The sequence below is a fragment of the Aphelocoma coerulescens genome, chromosome 13, assembly GCF_041296385.1.
Source record: "Aphelocoma coerulescens isolate FSJ_1873_10779 chromosome 13, UR_Acoe_1.0, whole genome shotgun sequence".
Taxonomy (NCBI): domain Eukaryota; kingdom Metazoa; phylum Chordata; class Aves; order Passeriformes; family Corvidae; genus Aphelocoma; species Aphelocoma coerulescens.
In genome coordinates, this window is record NC_091027.1 from 11,486,991 (window position 1) to 11,507,087 (window position 20,097).

General features: G+C 41.2%; 1 long non-coding RNA gene across 3 annotated transcripts; it reads left to right on the plus strand.

The window, feature by feature from the left end:
• Window positions 1-1,114: 1,114 nt before the first annotated feature.
• Window positions 1,115-18,996, plus strand: LOC138118233 (uncharacterized). 3 transcript variants are annotated; one of them, XR_011155046.1, is made up of 3 exons: window positions 1,115-1,820; window positions 17,163-17,346; window positions 18,624-18,996. It is a non-coding gene; the product is annotated as an uncharacterized lncRNA (long non-coding RNA). The 3 variants fall into 3 exon arrangements; XR_011155048.1 differs by lacking the exon at window positions 1,115-1,820 and adding an exon at window positions 7,002-7,241; XR_011155047.1 differs by lacking the exon at window positions 1,115-1,820 and adding an exon at window positions 8,087-8,252.
• Window positions 18,997-20,097: the final 1,101 nt, after the last annotated feature.

Sequence of the window (20,097 nt, forward strand, 5' to 3'; positions counted from 1 at the left end):
GCAAACACGCAGTTCTCCCAGCCTGTGGGGTGAATAGATATAATGGCCAGTCTCCGTTCCAAAGTGGCCTGGAAGGTGCGAGCTGTCCATGTGTGAAAAAGGTGCCTGCAGGGGCCTGAGAAGCAGCACTGAATACTTCTTCTCAGCAAGGACACAGAGGTGACTCCCTGTGCTGCTGAACCATCAGGTTTGAGAGGGACCGGCTGTGGCACAGGTCAGATCGCAGCAGGCACAGACACCACCTCTGCTGGGATGTTCCCATTCTGGGAACATGTGCTTTCAGCAGATCTATTTCCTAAGTGGGATGTTTTTCTTTGGCTGTTGTTCCAGTGCAGGTTCTTCAAAGTCTTTATGACTCAGTTTTGGAATGAGAACCAAACCCAGGAAAAAAACAAGCTTAAATCAGCTATTATTTTACTTCAGTTCTCTGTAAGCCATGTGACAAAAACCTTTCCAGCTTCAAGAATCAATAAATTAACATAATGTTTAACTAACTTGTCATCTTCTTCTTTAATTAAATATAAGGTGCTGCTGGATTTATTAGTTCTGAGGATTTTGCACTTCATTCAGCATGATACAACCTCCTTTTAAAAATACAATTGACCCCGATTGGGTTTCTGTACCATCTGCTTGTGGAAACTCCAGGCAGGAGAAACAAGTTGTGATTCTCCCTGATGGATTCTTCTTATTTTCAGGGAATATTCTGGGAATATTCTTATTTTCAGGGAAGTTCTCTTCACCTAAATACATCCAGTAGCAAACAGCTCTTTTCTCTGAACTTCTTCTGAGCTTGAAAGTTTTGTCCCTAGTGTTTTCTTCCTAAGGCTGTTTAGGTGTTGTCTAGTCCTTGCCTATCACATTCCTTCTTAAATAATACACAACCTTTGAGAGCTGTTTTTAGCAGCTGTGTGATCCTTTGCTTGGAGTAGAGCTTGTTATGTTTCCTTCCCTGGATTTTGTGAAGGAGGTTATAATTTTTTTTAAGGTATTTAAAATTGTCAGTTTAAGAGTCCCATTATTATGAAACCAAGACTTCTAGTTCCAAAGCTGACTTACAAAACTTTGCTGTGTAAACTAGTTTACAAAACTTCATTTTGGAAATGCAATGCCCCCTGCTTCCAGGAGCCTGCTGACCTCTTGAAGCATGAGTGAGAGAAAAAAGCCAAAATGAAAATGAGAATGGGAGCATTCCTGTGGAAGCCTTGATTCCAACAGCACAGCGCTTTTCTAAGAATGATTATTCCACTGGAAGATAATTAAAACTTGCAAGTTGCAACTAGGTTCCAGATTTTGCTTTTTACCTTCTACCCACTCTTGCTCCAGCCTTTTTTTTGTTCAGATAAGAAGTTCTCAACAGTTTCTTTCAAGGATTAAAAAGCTTCTTCTGAAGTGCTTTCTTCTGTGCATAGCTTTCCATGCCTTAGTCTGAGATTCTTTTGAAACCAGGAAGGATCTAGAAATGCTTTGCTTTGAAATCTAGTTGCTTTGAGGAAGCTTATGTTCTTCTTCAGTTGTGCCTTGGTTCCCCCACATGGTGTGTGTGTGACCATGCTCTGATTTTTAAGTCTTTTGCTACAGTGATTTGATGCTTTACAGAAGATTATTATCAGGAAAAGAAGACAGGCGAGGGTCTTTTGAACCCAGCCAATTCTGTCTGTCCTCCAATTTTTTTTTTCAGTTGGGATTAGCATCCTAGCTTTCTGATTAACACAGAGAGCAAAACGTCATTTGTCTTCCTAATATCTTCAACAGCCTGTTTGAAACAGAGGACAGCATATTAGGAACTGGATGCATCACCTGTGGAACAGCTAATCTTTAAGGTATTCTACCCTGTTTAGGAACCTGCAAAATTTGGGGGGGGATTTGTTATCCATGTAGGGTCTCAGTGCTTGTATGACTGTCCAGGCTTAAGGGCCAAATGTTTCTGGCACTTCAACCAGGAGCACAACATTTTTGTGTGGTGGGGAATACTGTCCAGTATCTAGAGTTTCATTTTCAACTCTGCCTGTGTGACTTCAGTACCTAGGTTCTATTTATAGGTGTAATTTTTGTGCCTGGAGGTACACCTAAAAAAGGACTGGGGCTTCTTTTGTATGTATCCCCAAAATGCAAATCCTTGGAATTCCTGCCATAATGCTGCTGAGCTGCGGTGGCACTGGTGGCTTATGGCTCTTCTGTTTGCTGCAGATGAATTCTCTGATAAACATCTGTTTCTAGGCAAGCAGGTAAAATCTCTATGTCTAAGCTAAGATGCTCCTTGGCCTCCTTGTTCTGTGGAGGCTGATGTGACTGTTTCCAGAGCAGTTGCATCTCATGTAGGATGCGGGCAGAGTGGGATGGCAGCTGAAGAGGAAGTGTTGATGTTTCTATTTCCAACAGCAAATACTTAAATGAGTGAGCAAGAAGCCAGGGTTCAAATTCCCTGATGCTTGAGGGGACTTGCAATCCTACTCACAGCTGAGCTGTTCTGCAGGACTCTTTTCAGCTTCTCCTGAGTGGAACTGCACAGGAGGCCTTGGTGTGTGTGCCTGGGCAGGGACAGGAGGGGAAGGGCTGGTGGCTTGGTGGTTAGGGTTTCAAGGAGAAGAAAGACTGGTTAGCAGATAGGCCTCTGGATGGATAAAATCTTCCCTCCTTTGGGTTGGAGAAGAGGGGTCTTGTTTCCTCCCTGTTCCTGTCCTGCTGATGCTTTCTGCTCTCAGGCTCACTCACTCTTGGTTCTGGGTGCCTGGCTCCATGTCTGTGGCTGGGTGTCTGCAGTGGAAGGGGTTGATGTTTGCTGTCCCTCTTGCTCGGGGCTGACTCACTTCCTGCCTTAGTAACTCATTTGAAACCTTCCTGTTTTCTAACTTCTGACTGCAAAGTGCAGCCATTTATGAAGCTTGTGGCGGAAATTGTACCATGCTGCCTTCTGCTATTTTGCAGCACTTTCTTTTCACTTGAGCTGGCTGACAGGCAGCAGTGGAATATTTTTACCTGTTGAAATTCTGCATTCATCTCAGGGAGAACTGTTTGTCTCAAGGGCAGGGTGCAGGCAAGCCAAAGACTTGTCCCGGGGAGGGAGGCATGAGAGGAGATGGGGGCCACGATGCAGGTGTAGAGGTCTGCGTGCACTGTGGTTCGTGTGGGGTCTGACTCTGTTGCACTAGCTCTCCGACTTGTTTTCACAGATGTTAAAGCCAGTCACAGGAAAGTAATTAAGAGAATGACAAACCTGAGTAGAACAACTCTGGCAAGGTTTCAAGGCACTGGGACAAGCAATCTGGCTGTCATGAAGGACACAGAGCAAAGCTGCAGGGGCTGTGGGCTGTTCTGGCAGCAATACAGCCCTCTGTGCAACTGCGGAGCAAAAATCCCCCTTTAGGATAAGAAATATGTGCATGTACATGCACTTATGTACACAGACAGGCTTTGGGGGGAAGGTTAATGCCTCTGTATGAATCTCTGCAAGCATTTCCTACTAGGAACATTTCCCAGTTTAGAAAAACATGTAATGGAGGGTAGCTGCAGCTCTCCGGTCTTGGCAGGTTACTCCCTTTTTGTGAGCCCTGTCCACGATCAGACCTCTGGTTTCTGGAGGCTGCACAGGTCATCAGGAGTACACAGAAGAGCTATTTCTACCATCCCGTCTCCTCTCTGCTACCTGGACATGCCTGACAGCTCTTCAATGCTTGCATAAGAGGTAGAAGCACAGTGTCATAATTTATATGCCTGTCACAATGGGCTGTGAAATGGCTAATCAAATACTACCTGGCTTGTGATATGACCATAGACTTTGTAAATGTGCAAAATGATCTATGAAAGGTACATGCTTTATAAAGTATTTCCTTGGTTTCTCTGTCAGCCCAAGCTCTTTTCAATGTATTGGCTATTAAAGCAATAAGACAGAAATCAGAATTGTAAGTCAATTCAGCTTAAAGAAAACAGAAAACTAGATGTACAAAAATAAAGACTAATATATGTATGTGTATAGGCTCTGTATCATAGAAAAAGATCCACAGAACTAACGTCTCATGTGAAACCAAGTGAAAGTTTGCTTTTAAGAGTATTGAAGGAGAAATTCCAGTTTCTTCAAAATAATGCGGATTTTGCTGTAGTGTTCAATGGAACTAAGCTCCACCTCATCTTGGAATTCATAACTCATACCTCACTGCCTGTCACAAAGAAATACTCTAAGCAGGGATGAAAGATTTATGAAATCATGCATGAAATCGCTATATGTCTACTCTGCTTTCTGAAGGCTGTATTTTTGTGAAAGATGTTTTATATACAAGACATGATTTATCTCTGATGCCTGCATGTTTTATACTCCTGTAAAGATTTTAACTACTTTGGGAGAGGTCCTCCCTTCTAGGAAGACCTTCTGCCTCAGTGAAAGAAGGAAGTCAGCCTTTTTGGTAAGGAATACAGGGAACAGCAGTAAATAGAGCAGAGAAGCTGGAACTATCAGGTGGTCTGGCACTTGGGCTGTGATTTAGTGGCCTTAAAATGCACTGCATGACCACTTCTGATAGTGCTGCACTCAGGGCTGTAGTGTTATTTTGCTTGGCCTAACATAATATTGCCTCAAGAGAATCCAGCCACTCAGTTAGGCAGAGATCTAGACTTCATGTCAAAAAAGAAATTCAGTTGGTCAGAACTTTCCAGATGAGATGCAAAGATGTTAATAAGTGTCCTGACTGGTGTCAGCTGTCAGGAGCAGTGCACAACATTTCCTCGACCCCTTTGGTCCCTGCATTTGTTTCACAAGCAAAGTGAAGAACCTGTCCTGTCATCCTTGCTCTCTAAAGGCCACTGTGTTTTGGCTTTACTGTACACTTTCCTACTTTTGCTTCGAAGATGTACCGAGGACTGAGGAATCTGCTGCTCTCACCAAGGGCCTTGGGTTCTCTACAGCTTCTCTCTGCTTGAAGTTATCCAGCTGTGATACATGCACATAATGATACCCATCTTTTGGGACACAGGAAACTTGAATTGCCTTTACTTAACGAACCAGCAAGGATGTACTGCTCAGCAGAGAATAGATGAATTTAGTTCAGTGTCTTTTACAAAGTAGTTTTTAAATCCGAGACTAGAGTGACGACGCATTTTGGAAGTTGTACAAGTGAGCGCTGCAAACACAGCTGAATCTCAGCCTGAGATATCACTGTTCCTCTCTTCCTGTGCAACGACTCATTCAAATTAAGTTAAGCGTCCACATTGATAAATCCTGCTAGAGCCTTGGCTTCTCTGTGCCCAGACATGATGCAGGGCAGCATCTGAGAGCTCAGGCAATGGTATTTTTTTAGCCTATCAGATCTCTCATGCTGCTGAAAAGCAAAATCCCTGTTTTACATGCTTTTAAGACGTTGGGATTATTTTCCATCTGGGTCTACTCAGTGTCCGTGGATCTGCCTTTGTTGTTATATATTTTGATGTGGATGTTAAAATGGTGAGTGGTTTGTGTCTGAAACCTCTGCTCTAGTGAGTTGCAACTTGTGTATTAGCCTATTTGAAGGTCTGTAAACCAGATCTTGGGATGAAACAGTAGATGGTACATATTTCTGCCCTGAATATGGACAGCCTGAACTTCTGTACTGACTCAGAGGAATGTGGTTATTAACAATAAAGATCTTGCAAGTTTTCCTCTTCTCTAAGGTAGCTGATCCATACATGTGCATTGCTTTTGTGGTAACCCTTAGGGCAAGTACAGCAGAAAACATCAGAGCAGTCATGAAAAGTGTTTGATACGTTTTTGTGCTGGGAGTGGAAAGTAGATTAAGCTCTGTCTGCTTGCAGACATGCAATACATGGGAAAATGTTCCTCGGTGCTTCCAGACTCATAGATGGAGCGCATTTCTTCATCTTCAGAAGCTGTGTGAAGGAGAACCTCCTGGAATGTATCCTAGAAGAGTCCCCTGGCCTGACTGGGATGAAGACAACCAGTGGAGAGGGTGTGATTTCCGCTGGGTGAATCCTCACAAAGTACCCATCTGAACTGGAAAATGTTGGAGGTGGTGGAGGTTTACTCTTCCAAGGCTAAAGCCACAGGGTTAAATGGTGTCAACCTGTTCTGAGTCTGTGAATGGGGTTTGGAAAAATCTGTCTAATGCCTGGTATATGGGAGTCTACATGAAACAAAACAAGTCTTGTCACTTCCCAGCTTTGCCAGAAAAGCCCATGGGGAGAGTGGGCACCAGAGTTTTAAGCAACCCCTCTCTCAGAAACAATCTGCCTCGTGTCAATGGTGAACAACATTGGAATGGAGTAAGCAATCCCTGCTGCTGCTTCTGCTGCGTTGTCTGTGGATAAATAAAAGCATTAATTAACCAGACATCTAATTCCACTCCTTTTTAGTAAGCTGAACATGCACTCTGATTATCTTGGTGCAGGTATGGAGAAGTAGATTCGTTTATGCTAGTATCAAATGTTAGTCCCATTGTTTTGGATGCCAGAGATGTTAGGCTGCAAGTCTAATCTCTTCTCCTTTAGGGTCTCACTTTTTATTTAGACTTTGAAAATGTATTGAAATGAGGTTTTGACCGAAACTGAATCACTAAGTACTTGAAAGTTAAAGAGCTTATTAGGCATCTGATAATGTTTTCAGGATGTCCCCAGATGAGACCGCGGAGTATATAGAGAGGAAGCTGAAGTATCAAGCGCCTGGCCAGAGCGTCTTCCTGCGCAAGAGTGGGGATTTCTCTGACTTAAGTCTTTAGCTCTGCATGCATGGTCTGAGCCTTGAAATCTGAAGGATAAACAGAACGCAAATCTCCCAGCTAGGCCCTCCGAGCAAGGCTAATGGAGTGCTTTAGCATAGCCCAACTTGCAAGGTCAGCAAAACAATTCTCACCTCTCCCTGTGCTGAGTTACTTTCCTGGCTCTTTATCAGCCAAGGAATCAGAAAGGGGCTTTCCAGAGCTGTAAACATGTGAGCTGAAGAGATGGAACGACCCTATATGCAAATGAGTTTTGATTCCCTTCCTTTTATAAAGTTTAAGTGTTTTTGAGAGAGAATCAGATCCTCCAGATTGTGGGAGTCCGAGGAGGTTACCTTGGGCCGGCAGTGTCTCTGTGCCTGCTGTCTGCTTTTCCATTGTAGAGAAGAAAATGGAGTGATGTAAAATAGAAAACGAGAAATACAAACCTGTGGTGATGGAAGATGAGGAAGGAACATGAAAAAGAAAAAGCTGAAGAGTGGCAAAAAGATAAAAATAAAATTAATTTTGGAAATTCCACTGTGACTAATAGGCAAAAAAAAGGTAAGCTGATTTATTACATGTTTATCTTCTGCCTGAGTGCCAGTACGCTTTGTTTGTATATGTGAAAGGTAATTTGCACATTAAAGATTAAATCAAAATGTCAAATTCTTCCTCAGTTCCTCCAGTTTTGAACCAGGGTAGTTCTGTCAGCTTCGATGGAGTTACATTCTGTAAATGCAATATAATGAAATATCAAGTCTTTGAAGTAGTTTTGAGTTATATTTATGCTAACGTGATGAGAAATTTAGAATTACTTAAATACTGTTGTGTCAGGGAATCTGCACATTTTCTAGTGCTTCTCTTCCACACAGGAATTTTTTTTCTTGTCCTTCTAATGCTGTTGTGACTTTATTCGAAATCCAATGGAATTCAGAAATAAGGGGTGGTGGTATCATTATGTGCATTAATATTTTCTTTGAATTATGATTTTTATATATTCATTTTTTTCTTTTAAATCTGTATCTTAACCCACTTAAGTAACAACTATTTAAACAGGGAGAGGATGTGAGTTAGTTGATGTATGTAATGGGAGGATTACAAAAAGGTGATTAATTGATGTTTGCCTCTTTGTTTTATAACTGCTTATACAGAGTGTAACAATTTTTTATTAGTAATATAGTCTAGTAGTTATGTAGTGACAAATACTCTAAATACCTGTGTACTTTCAACAGCTGAAACTTTGCCAGTACTTTTTAATTATTAGAATGTGTAATTTGGGAAGGAATAAGAAATGGCCATCTACTCCTTCCTTTTTATTGGTTTTTCTGTTTTCCTATTTTGGGTGTTTAGATTATTTTTGAAACATACAGATTGACAAGTCATTTCGAGCTTGCTCCATTCCACTATATTTATCAGGAATTAGTTGAACTGAACAGTTACCACACTACTGGAGAAAGCGCAAGTGTCACTTCCAGCATCTGCCCTGGGCATGGTGATCAGATATCCTGACAAAGGATTTGGGACAGCTCTCTATTTGAAGAGTTAGGAATTTCCTTCATCCTCAGTCAGCTGGTATGAAACTACTTCTTTGTTTACAATACAATTTTATTCCTGAAATTAGAAAGATGAGCTAGAGGTTGAATTCCACACAGTTGCAATGGCTTTTAAATCTCAGTCCTCATTGCCCTTGTTAGCACAGTGAAAACTTGCTTTCCAATTTCTTACAACATCTGGGCACTGTTAATACAGCTGTTACTGCAGTTGCATCAATGTGCAGAATATGTGCTTTAGACTGCTACATTCTTCTACACTAAGTTTCATCCTGTCATCTGAAAATGTATTCTAATAAGCCAGAACATGGAGCCCACAAAAGTTTGTATTGTTCAGTACATAAAGCTTGCTGAAATTGTCTCCAGGGCTGTGACTTATTATGGCTGAGTATAAATGAAACTATACTATATTGCAACTACATTGTAAGTAAATTGCATAGTGATTACTAAAAAGAATACTTAGTATTAGAAGTCTTTATTATTATTGCTGCTGGCCGGAGCTTTTAAAAAATATGAAATAACTTCTCATTATGCACTTTTGATACTAGTGTTTTAAGTAGCTGTAATGTATATAGATGGCTGATGGTGTAAATGTTATTTTTCTTAGTGTGTATTTTGCCATGTATTCTTTCTCCAATTAAGTGAAAAAATGCAGAAAAAAAAATCAGTAAAATTTGGTCGAAAAATGAAATGGAATTTGCAATCATTTTTATCTTTCATGAAGGAAAATGGTTTGTTGCACAAAATACAGTGTTGGAAAATGTGATTAAAATGGAGACGAGAATTGAACCTCAAGATAAGCAGAGTGGAATAATTCTACAGCAGAGGAAATTGAAAGTTTGTTATTTGTGGCATAGACATTGAAAATAGAAATGTAACTATCACTTAAAACTGAAAATGCAGCCAGAAAATAACTGGAAGTTCCATAAAGCATTTTGGGAAGAAATGCACTTGCTTTTGGCAAGACCAAAATATGTGCTTGGGCTACTCAGATTCATCATGAGACAGGATTTTTTTTTTTCATATAAGAATTAACAAGACCAGATTTGGTTTTAACTTTTAAAAAAAATGTTTTCTCAGTGGTGTGCGAACAATGAAAGTGTCTGTGCATTTGAAGGGACGAAGGCATTATGGACCTGTTGCATTTATCATTCTGAAGGGTTCAGGGAAAGGAATATCTACAGTTCCTCATCTGGCGTTGCCTGTAGTCTTGACTGATATGGGGAGAACCTGGGACTAGGGCATACTTGACACCAGTGTATCTGTGTCTGATGTGAGCTGTTTTATACTGGCAGAGCTCAAGAGCACAGATTAGGTGTGTCCTTTCTTTAAGCCTGCACTGAAACTTTGGCCTTGGGTTTTTCATGGGTGAACATGATCTTTATAGAGCATGGAAAGAGCTGTGTGTGAGCAATCTGCCTGTAAACTTGCATATAAGCTCTACTGAGAGAGAGTAACAATATTTAAAGCTAAGATATGGGAAGTGTTTGCCTTGTACCTAAGCACCAGAGTAAAGAATTTCTTGTGGATCCCTATTCTGTGGCAGAGCTGCTCTGCTGAGGATGGGAGTGATGGAAGTAGATCTCATCAGTGTAGGAAAGGTGTGATTGGTTTTGGTGTAAGTTAACTGCTTGTGAGGGCAAGGCAGGCTCCCCACAGCCCAGCACACCAGGCAGCTCCTACAGGAATTGGAATTACCATGGAGAGCAAATGAAGCTGCCTGTCCTGGCCTGAGTGGGAAAAGGTGGGCCAGGGTGAAATAAAAAAATGGGTGATTTTTAAATGGAGAAGACCAAAGTTTGGGTTTCAGATTTTGAGCTCTGGGTTCGTTACACTGGGCAGAGGTCTTCTCAGTGTGAGGCTGATCTGAAGCTGCTGCAGTGGATGCACGAGGTATGCCCAGCGAACAGAACTCCCCTGCAGGACACCACTGCTCTGTAGAGCACATGGCCCATGGCCTGCACTGAAATCTCAGTTCTGCCCTGCAGCTCAGCCAGAACCGCTAAACTTGCGAGCTCCTGCTGTGCTCCAGTGTTTGTCTGCCTCTGGTGCCACTGTGCTCCTTTCTGGCTGTGAGTTTTCCGCTTTTCAAAAAAAATTTCAAAATATCTAGACGGATTTAATCTTCCATTTCGCTCTCTTGTTTCAACTACTCAGCTGTCAGTGTAGCTCTGAGATGTATTTTTCTGCTAGCTGTGGGGACAATGTGTTTAACTAAATAAGGGTGAAAAAGATATATCATGGTCGTCATGAAATGTGACCATATTAATATTTTATTTCAAGTTTCCTATCGGTGTAAATTAATTACCACCCAGAGTGAGTTCATTTGCGTAGTATCTGGATTTCATGTGAAGCTACAGTAGATAACTGACTAGCTAAGAAGCATTAAAATCTAACTCTTTGGTTATATGTTCAGACAAATGTAGATGCTTTATTAAAAAGGACAGTTGTAATAACAGCATAGAGAATAAAAGTAGGGAATGGTAAAGAAAATGCAGAGAATTTACACATCGCATTTGTAAGCCATCGTTAATTTGATGGCTTTAGGATCTTTATGTTCTTTTCCTGTGTGTTCTGTTTCCCTTTTTCTTTAATTAAAAAGAAAACTTATGGAAATATATTCTTCAGGCAGTTAACATTATTTAATCACTCTGAAAAGGCCTTTTGGTGTAGCACTAAAACTTTATAAGATGGTTGTCTCTTAAGTATCTCTCCTGTGGGAATTCTTAAATCTGGTATAATAAGATCGCCAAGCTATCAGGTACTAAAAGAGTTTGCTGGAATAGAAAAAAATAATTTTTTTTAAAGTAGATTTATGGCCCGTTGAAAAGACTTGCCTCGCTGCTCCTCTTGCAAAAGCAGAACAATATAATTTTATGGGCTGTCTTGTTTGCAAATGCATGAATTTAATCCTTGAGTAAATGAGTTCTCAGGGAGAGGGAATTATTCTGGGAAGGACACTGAAAGGATTGAGAATGTCACGTGTGAAGCTGATAAAGGGTCAAAGCAGAACGTGACTGAAACTGGCATCAGGTTTTTTAAGATGAGACAACTAGTGCACTGCAGTGATATTAAAATCTGCAGGAAAATTGAACGAGAGAATGTGACATTTTTCCCTACTTAGGTAAAAAACCTGTAAAGCCAACTTACCTGGAAAATGGCTGCAGAATTATGAGGATGTTCCCTTCCATACCTTTCCTTAGGCTTTTCACTAAAACGTCATGTGTGCTGGTAGAGAGCTGGGCTGTGCTGTCCTCCACTGGGACACCTGTGGGACAGATCCATCCCACAGTTTTAAGAGGGAGTGGAGCAATCTTAGAGCATTTTCACCTGTCTCCCTGTCTTGGGGATGTCTGCTCACCAAGCCCATCTCCCTGGAAGAGGGAGCTTGGCAGGACCTCACCCAGGCAGGGGGGCAGGGGACTTCAGTTCCCTGTGAGCACAGCGTTTGGAGCACCCAAAGTGCTCAGCTGCCCTTCTGGCCTGGGGTAGCTTAGAGCTACTGAAGCCTTTTTTCTCTGTTTCAAGGAAGGGTGTTTCACATTGTCATTATGTGCCTGATTGTGCAATGATGGTGTCTGTCCCCAGCTGGGGTGATAACCACACTGGTGCCCAGGTAGTGCCAGCTCCTCCTCTATAGAAATGACATGGACTTTTCATAGGATGGGGAGACTGTCCTAAGGGATAGGCACTTCACCCTTTCGTCTTCCTCACCTTTTCTCTGCTTTTAACATACGATGTTTAATTGTTGACCATTAGGTTTTTTTTCCTGCTTGGGATTGGAAGAGGGATTGCCACAGAAGGGACACACTGCTAGTGAAGGTCTTGCTTAATTAAGTCAGCAAAGATCTTAGCAAGCAGTATTCCAGTGACAAACTAGAAACATCAGACAAGCAAAATTTATTGCTACAGTACCTTATTTCAAAGTTGCAGATGAAGTTGTGTCTTATTTGAGGGCCTTAACAAGATGTTACTTTTGTTAATTTGATTTTTCTTTCCTGTCTTACAGAGTCAAATGACAGATGGGTAAGACTGAGCTGGGCTGTGGGTACCACAAGACAGTTATTTTGCAAATATGCTTGTTCAGAGGTTTCCCTCCCAGCAAGAGAAAGAGATAAAGAAGCATATTTTTGATTTCTGTTGTTTTCTTGACTAGTGCAGCAGCCTGAGAAGGCAATTAGAGCTGTAAAGACACAGGCACACTGCTGCCTGTTCTGACAGCACTGCTGGGGCTGCATGTGGGGCTGAGGTACTGGAAAAGTAGAATGGGATGTTATCAACAATTGTTCACTGCAAAAAAATACATGTAATAAAATCAATGCTAGATCAAAATAATTCTATTTGAACCATTCTGTTAAGTAAATTTCCTAAATTTTATTTTTAAAGCTAAAAGATTTAATCTGAAATCCCCTTGAAATCCAAATATTTTATTTCAGACCAAATATTCTTTTCATTGAAACCAAAGGGATTTTTTTCTGAGACCTCATCTCAGTGGAACACAAAGAAGTATCTTTAAAACTTTAAAAAAAATCTGAATTATTTTTTATAACTTACCCGATGCTCTTTATACATAGTCCTATATAACATCTAATTTATAGATCATACAAATTTTTATCCAACCTATTTTTCCTCAAAAATTCCCCTTTTGGGATATGTAGTTCAATGAAACTTGTGACTTCTCTTAGGTTTGGCAGAACTGACAAGGTGTTTTCTTGTCGGAGATGTCAGCTTTTATCTCCAGTATGATTGAGCAGTGCTTTTCAGTAGTCCAGAACACCTGCCTCTAGGTGAGATTGTCACCCTGGGATAAGGCTGCCACATCTGACAAAGTTGTGTCAGTGCAAAACCATGCAGCTGTAACGCTGAAGGCTTCTACTTGCCTTTTTGACACCCAGACTCTGAGGACTCTGCAGGGCTGCTGCAAGATTTCTTTCTTTTGAACTTCTGGTTGTATTATTTTGTTAACAAGGTTGCTGTGTGACTCTGGAGGATTTTGCCTCTGTGTCTGTATTTTGTACTTAAAAAAAAAAAAGAAAGAAATCTATAACTCACCTCTTTGAAATTCTCAAAGGCTTCCAGAAAAGTGCAAAATGTTATACTGTTATAGTCCATGGCTGTAAATTTCTTTTCTTCTTACTATGAATTCTGCAGCTTGTTAGGGCATATTGTGCTTGTGTGTGTGGCCACTTCTCGTGTCAAAGGAATATATCAAATACCCTATTTTTCAAAATAGGTGTCTTGGAGCCATTATTCTGCTTCTGACCTACAGTCTGGGTACAGCTGATTTGGCTGCAGTGAAGGTTTAACTCTTTTGTTTTACAGCCCCTGGAAGAAGGACAGGCACTGGAGAGAGCCAACAGGAGTATGAGATACTGCCGTTCATTGTGACAAACTGAAAATTAATATCATTTATTCTCAGCTTTGAGAACTGAATTCCATGGGTTGTAATTGAATCTGCTCTCAGACCCATGGGTCTCAGTTCTTCAGCTTAGATATTTCTGTCTTTGCATACACGGGAGATCAAAGAAGATCATCCGCTGCCTCTTCTGGATGGTGACAGTAGCAAGCAGGAGAGGAAGACTCACTGATGTGAATCATTTCAACGAGGACGGTTCATTGCAAAGGCCTGGCTCTCTCATGTTAAATACCTGTGTAGTGGTTAAATCTCTTCTGAACTCATAGGCTCTGTGTTGCTGCTCACTGTTTGATTAGCTTAGTTCTTTCCTCTCATTGTTATCAGGGCTACATATAAATCCCTGAGATATTGTTGATTGGCTGATGGTCCCCAAACAGTGCTGAGTGTTGCAGTTCTACGGATAGATGTGGTGAGCTCCCTTAGACCATGGTAAACCTGGACCTCCCTGGGCTGAACACTAAATTTCCCAAATGATAATCTGCTCTGCCCTGCTCTCTTAGTACTGCTGCTGTGCATTTACTGCTTCTTTTGCTTTGTCTTATGCCAAATACCCATTTTCAACAAAAGTTGTTACCATAAAGAATATTCATTTGCACCAGGCAGCAGCCCATTTATAGAAACACAGATTTTCTTTCTTGACGTTGGTGATGTGATCCCAAATTTTTTAGATTAGAAAGTTTCCAGTGTAATCACTGATGGCAATGTGTGTGCTGTATGAAGGCTCGGTAGCACAAACATCCCTCTATAGGGCAATTCATTCAAGTCACAGGTTGATGTTTTTTCTTGGTAGACTTATGTGAAAATTTTTCATTCCAGGACCAGGAAAGTAATTGTGGTCTTTGAGCATGTAAAGAGGTATGATTACCAATGAGCTTTCCACACCACTTTCCTGCAATAAGAACACCTTCTAAATTACATTTTCCCAACTCAGTAAAGTGTATCATACACTGATCTTATCCCTATGTTACAAAGCTCTTAAAAGCATAGAAATGCTAAAATCCCTCAGGTGCATGAAGATCCTGTTCAGCTAAGTAGCTTAAAACTGCCATGTGCCTTTAATTTTGAATATGCATTTACACTAAAAATTATGAGATATTAATCACTGTTGCCTGTGGATACAGATGTGCCTTCATATTGATGTACTTTAAACATAAATTTTTATCCTAGGTGTTGAAGAGTTTCAATTGTGGCTGTCTGAGATATATTGTGCTCACCAGCCTAGAAATTACATTTCTTGGAAGAGCTCACCATTTCCACCAGCTCCTGCTGTGGGAATATTCATTAAACAAGATGGAGAAACACACCGAGCAAACAACAATATCAAAATTTTGCTTTTTATTTTCCTCTATTATCCCTGTCAGAAAGAGAAAAAGAAATTTGAGATTAGATTTGGCAAAATCTACAGAAGACAAGATATCAATGGAACATTTTACAGTATGTCTAATGCAGGAAGCGTGGTGGATATTAGATGCCTTATGGTGCAAAACTTCATCCTCTTCCTTCACTGTGAAGCCCAGCCTCTTGGCAGTGATGCAGCAGAGAAGGTGGTGTGTGCATGGTGGTAACAAGGCCGTGGATGAAATCAAGGAGTACAGGAGTCTATGCAGTGCCATCTATGGGACAGAACAAAAATGTGGCATAAGTAATGCTTTTTTTCTCAAAAGAGTACAGTAATTAATGAACTAATAATAGCACTAGTGATGTTGTCTCAAACTAAGCTTAAGTAGTTAAAACACAGAAGGGTGAACAAGTCACTATCATAAGGAGGCAGGGAGAAAATACAGGACTGTTGTCACTCTGATGATGACTCATGCTTGTGATTGCACTCACAGGAGGGGCCAGGGGGTAACCAGGGTGGGTGAGAGCTGTATGCGTACCCCCAGAGTGTGGTTCGTCACCCCCTACAAATTCACACACAAGGTCACCACACCTTTGGTGAACTGCAAGTGGGATGTCACTACCAAAAAGTTGGTGGCCATATCTGCATGGGGCTGGACCTCCACAAGTGCATGGACTGGCTGTGTCCAGGTGAAAGTCAGGAAACCTCTGTCTAAGCTTTGGGCTTCACCTCTCCATGAATGATGGCCTTCATGTAGGAAAACAGCTTCCTAGCCTGTGTGTAATGAAAAATTAGATGGTATTTGTGTCCTGAGCAAGTATATGTTCTGATCATAGCCTTCAGATGGAAAATGGTAGATGAAAAAGATGTCTCTAGAGTTCATTATTCCGAAGTGTTTTTCCTCTCACAGCTGCCTGGATGTTTCTGTGCTCTACAGTTGCTGCTGGGTGAGAGAACAGATTAAAATGAATAGGTACAGAGCTATTTTGAAAGAAGATGCAAGCCTGCCTTTCAGCCCTGCAGTGACCAACCATTCAGTGTGTTCTTCCTTAGGCCCAGGCTACTGTAGTTGCCTTTGAAGCTAGCTTGCCCTTTCATGACAAGGCATCTTCTTTTGAAATATTCTTGACATCTTTAAACCAGATAAGTTTTCAAGTCTCAGGCTGTCTTACTGACAGTGCTGTGTCTTTCTAGCAGAATAGAAAGTATTTTTAGCTTGCAGTTTCAACCAGTGTACCTTCTGTCTGTCTCATTTTACTGCCTCACAATATACCTATTTATTCTGCTTCACTCTAACTGGGGCAGCCTCAGGATGGCCCAGTCTGCAGGTCACACACCCCAGCCTGCACATAGAAGCAATGCAGGGTCACAGTGCTGAAGGTAAAATGACCCAGTGGCTCCTTTTCTAGGGCTCTATCAAATGTACAACACATCCGGGTGTATTAATGGATATAAATCTTTACTGAATCCACCAGCTCTGTGCACAACCACCAGAAGTTGAAGCATCACAACTTTGATGACAGCATCTCTTCTGGAGGATTTATCTGTTGCCCCAAATGTTTCATTCCAAAGTGAAATTCTGATTTTTCATTGTACTTTTAAGTACAGAAGTGTTCAGGTGAATTCATCTAAATTTGTTAGTGCTGGTGTAGATTTGAAACTACTTTTTGACACAAGTAAAGGTTTTCCTAAAAATATATACCCTCTCTCTATCTCTTGAGCTACAGCACCTTCTGGTGCTTATTCACAGATCTCAGGCTCTTTATTTTGTTCTTAATAAATCCCGGGCTGAATCCCCGGCACAGCTCTGGCACATTAGCAGGGCTACCTACATTTTGCAGATGAACAAACTGGAAGACCAAACACTTAAAATGTAGAAGCCCTGAATCCTCTTGCATACTTCTTCCTTTAACTTGCCATTTTCTTCTTACTATTCACAACAAACAAATTAGGAAAAACATCTACATACTGCTATGAGCATGCCCCAGTGTCACCACACTGCTTGTGTGGTTTGTTGCCCTCCCTTTGCTTGACTGACATTCTGTCCCCACTTCTTGGTTCTTGATCCCACCCTGCCTCTATCAGGGCAAATCTCTTGAAATTTTTTTGCTTTTCTCTCCAGTATATAGTGTATTATCTCTCTCCCTCTTTATGCTAAATTTTTTTCCTTTTTTTAGCCCATCCCCCAGGATTCTGTTCTCCTTGATCCAAGACACTGCTTGAATCTGGTGAAAAAAGTAAACCTCTTGTGCTGGAGGGCCTGATGAACTGCTTCAAAACCAGAATGAGAACAAACAGCAAAGCAGCACAGAGAGAGGAGCTGCAGCTGGTCTCTAGGTGCTGGTGTGTTTCACTTTGCAGGTAAGGGGAAAATGTGCCTTGTGGCATTGACCACTACTCCCTTTTGCTGCCTCCCACCCATCCTCCTCTCCTTAAGCTTCTGCGTTTCTTCCTTAACCTGTTTGTGCCTTGCCAGGTGAGTGCTGTGGAGAGGCTCAGTGCAGGCTGCAGGGAGGTGTTCTCAGCAGATCATTTCAGGTATCTCCAAACAGTGGCTGTGCATTGCACACTCATCTGAGGATGGCTCTGCACAGCTTGCCCTTTGCTAATCCAGGACGAGGCAGCTCTTGCCAACTGTGGCTCATCTTTTTGGCTAGCATCCCTTTTTGCTTCCAGGAAAATGATGAGTTTATGTCAGGTTCAGTAATCCTGATGTCTGCACAGTCGAGAGAAAAAGCATTTCACTATGAGAGTGTGTATGCCTGTACAGCTTTCACAAGCCTCTCATCTCCCTTGGTGAAGAGACTGGGCTGAAAATCTATGGAGTCATATTTGCTGACTAAGGTCACTAGCTGGCAATGACTCAAAATCTGTTCTTCTGGCAGCCCAACAGTATGGAATGTTGTGCTTTTTCTGTTTCTTTCCTTGAAAAAATACTCTACATCAGAAAAGTTAATGCCTCAAGAGATCCAGGAAGGTCTGTTCCTTTGACAGGATACATACATGCACTCTAGTACAGAATTCTCTGTTCGCTGGCATCCCTCCTTCACTCTGCTGTGCTAGCCTATTTTCACATTGGGAAGGAGAAACTTTTATAACTTACATTATAAACTATATTTACTAGATTGTCTTTCTGGTAGCTATTCTTTTTTTCCACTTTCTGATCACTTACTGTTGATGTGGAGAAGGGTGTTGGGCAAAGCCACTTGGACAGGCTGTACCAAGATCTCACTGAGTGCCTGAGATGTTTCTGCCTGCCATGAAGTAGCTAATTTCTAAAATGAGGAACTTTTCCACTTTTTAGAAAATCCATGTTCCATGCTAAAGATAGGACTTAAACTGCCTCCACACCTATGAATCATAAAATCACAGTACCATAGAATGGTTTGGTTTGGAAGTAATCTGAAAAATCATGGAGTTCTAACCACCTGCCATGGGCAGGGCAACATTCCACAAGACCAGGCTTCTCCAAGCCCCATCCTGGCCTTGAACACTTCCTTGAGTACTTGAAATTAGTAAAAAAAATGCATTTCATTAGAAGAATCTGCCATTATAGCTTTTCTTTCATTTTTCTAACTTTTTTTAAAAGCTTTTTTCTGACTTTGTTCCCCTTTGTTTTTCTTTGTCTTTTATTCCAGAAGAATTTTGGAGCAAAAAAGAATACAGTCGTTGGGAGAGGAAGCTGTCGTTTCAAGATGGGAAGGGAATTTTAAGTCACGTTTGAAATAAAATTACCTTGCCCAGAAGATCTGTCGATATGGAATAATATCTCTTGCTTGCCTGTAAACTCATCTGCTGTACAGGTGATGGCAGGGTAAAATGAGCCTTCAAGCATCACCACCAGAGCAGGAGGCAGCACTTGCACTGTGCTGTGGAAGTATCCCATAGAAGCAGGTCATAGATAAATGAGGCAATGTGTATAAAAACAATAATCATTTAGATGGTTTTTCAGATTCATAATAGTGTAAAAAATAATGATCATTAATTTGTTTTTTAGAAAAACACTCAAACCCAGACAAACACTTCCATCTTCTATACAAAGCAATTAAATTACTGTTTTGGTGGAGTTAAATCTCTTGGTATTCCTGTGAGAAATTTTGCTCTTTATTTATTTCTTTTTTATGGACTGGGACACAGGGACATACTTGCCTGAAGGCAAAAAAGGAATCTATTTGAGGTTTTGTAGGAATTTTGCCACAGTTAATAACTACAGGTTGAAAGGAGTCTCTCCATGTTGTCCTTAGATTAGGCTTCCCGCAAACAGGCGCCTGCAATGCAGCAATGTCCATTTTCTGCTCACACTGCTGCAGAGAAGGCCGCTCTGCCTATTCCATCCAGGGAGCGCTCCTACAGAAGAAGAAACAGCCTCATGATGCTCAGCAACCACTGAACACCATTGGAGGCAGGGCCACCTAAATCACAGCCCCTCCTCAGAAAGCCTCCTGCCAGCATTTTACAGCTTCACTTGTTTTTCACATTTCTTCTTTTCTCTGTTTTCCTGTACAAACTCAGGCAAGGAAGAGCTTTTCCTCGGTACAGAAATCTCTGGTTCTTGGAGCATTTTTAGGCCCACCGCTGCCACTCAAGCGGTTCATTCAGAAAGCCCTTCAGAGCAATCCTAGGCCATGGCACATCCCTTGGTGCCTGGGGACTTGTACCAGGCTGGGGCTTAACTGTGGAAATTTTTATGTTTTCCAGCATGAAAACAAAGCTCTTCTCTTGACTGAGACCTCTGGCAGTGCTGACAGCATTTCCTGGGGTGCTGCCAAGTTAAAAACAGTGGTATTTTCTCTGAAAAACAGAACCCATATTGAAAGTATCTAAGCTGTGTTTATGAAAATCTTGGACTCACTTGATTAGGAATTTTAAGTTGGTCAGAGTCCTTGAAGCTTGCCCACTTCACCCTCATTTCTGTAGGAAACTGCAGCTGCTCTGATGAAAAACAGTTATTTAAAAAATTGCTTGTAGCTATGGCAACCTTCATGCCATGTATTTCAATGGAAAATATAAAACAGCATCAGATGTTTCTTAATAGGAAATTTATGAAGATTTTAGTCTTTGTACATTTAAAAATTGAAATATTCAATTTTTGAAAGGGGTTATAAAAATCTC